The 1,411-nt window shown below is 34.7% G+C and overlaps 1 non-coding gene across 1 annotated transcript; it reads right to left on the bottom strand.

The window, feature by feature from the left end:
- Window positions 1–362: 362 nt before the first annotated feature.
- Trnaa-agc (transfer RNA alanine (anticodon AGC)) lies at window positions 363–436 on the bottom strand. Its single transcript has one exon. It is a non-coding gene; the product is annotated as a tRNA-Ala (tRNA).
- Between the last annotated feature and the right edge of the window lie 975 nt (window positions 437–1,411).

Raw genomic sequence — 1,411 nt, 5'->3', positions numbered from 1 at the left:
AGAAAAATACCGTTTTTCTTTAAAGAGGTGTTTCACCCCTTAAAACTCAATATCCGCAGATATAAAAAAATACGTGTCTTTTAGATTTGTGTATTTAACAACATATTTGAAGAAGAATCAAATCGGTTCTGGACAGTTGTGACATGTCCCTTTGTAAGTTCAAATTGTTATTATTATAAATTATTCGAAAAACATACACAATAATAAATGTGATTTTTTAAATCCGGCCAATAGAGCCAAGCACGAAAATTAATTCTAATTTTCCAGAACTGTATCTCTTGGTTTGAGATTACTAAGTTCCATCAATTGACAATCCTCGAACTTACAACGGGAGAATAGGCGAGAAAAATATTGGTCCGAAAAGTCGCTGAAGCGGGAATTGAATCCGCGTCTTTCGCTTGCTAGGCGACTGCTCTTACCACTAAGCTATTCAGACTCTTTCGATCCTATATTTTTCATTTGCCTTATAATGGATGTTAGTAAATAGCGCCATGAAATAGGCCGAGACGCAAATATAAATTAAGAAATATTTTTATCGGCTCTCAGTATATAATAAATCTGATTTTTTAAATCCGGCCAATAGAGCCAAGCACGCAAATGAAAAATATAAGATCGAAAGGGTCTGAATAGCTTAGTGGTAAGAGCAGTCGCCCGGCAAGCGAAAGATGCGGGTTCAATTCTCGCTTCAGCGACTTTTCGGACCAATATTTTTCTCGCCTATTCTCCCGTTGTAAGTTCGAGGATTGTCAATTGATGGAACTTAGTAATCTCAAACCAAGAGATACAGTTCTGGAAAATTAGAATTAATTTTCGTGCTTGGCTCTATTGGCCGGATTTAAAAAATCAAATTTATTATATACTGAGAGCCGATAAAAATATTTCTTAATTTATACACAATAATATTTACCGCTTTGTCTTTTTATTCTGTTAATCAGGGATTTAATAGATCAATCAGTATATCAATTTCGTGACACTCTGTCAAATGTTGCATGAAGATAGAAGAATTACAGTTTTGAATAATATCATCACATATAGTGCATTGTCGTATCTGGGGCGAAGATAATTGCTCAGAATAAGTAATCATCAATTCGTACTTTCTCCTTGCTTCAGATTTATCAATATTATGATAATGGATTAAGTGTGATGTCATTCTAGGCGTAATTTTCAAATATATCTTATAACATTAAGAATTTTTTTAAAGGCTCCTCTATATTAAATATAAATTGAGAATTTAAATAGGCTATATAGGAGCCGTACGCGGATTTCGGTGCGTTGATTCCATGGGTGCCGCGAGGGGGGTGCAAGGCGGTGCACTTGCACCTCCCTGGCCCTGGTCTATGAAATAAGTAGGGAAGGGACAGAGAAAAAAAATTCAGTAAAAAAAAGTAATCATGTAATATAAAATAATATC

Source organism: Prenolepis imparis, unplaced genomic scaffold, assembly GCF_030444845.1.
Source record: "Prenolepis imparis isolate NDT839.2.m4 unplaced genomic scaffold, iyPreImpa1.0 SCAF_227, whole genome shotgun sequence".
Taxonomy (NCBI): Eukaryota; Metazoa; Arthropoda; class Insecta; order Hymenoptera; family Formicidae; genus Prenolepis; species Prenolepis imparis.
The sequence above is the reverse complement of the archived record's forward strand: the minus strand, read 5'-3'. Positions and strand labels throughout refer to the sequence as shown.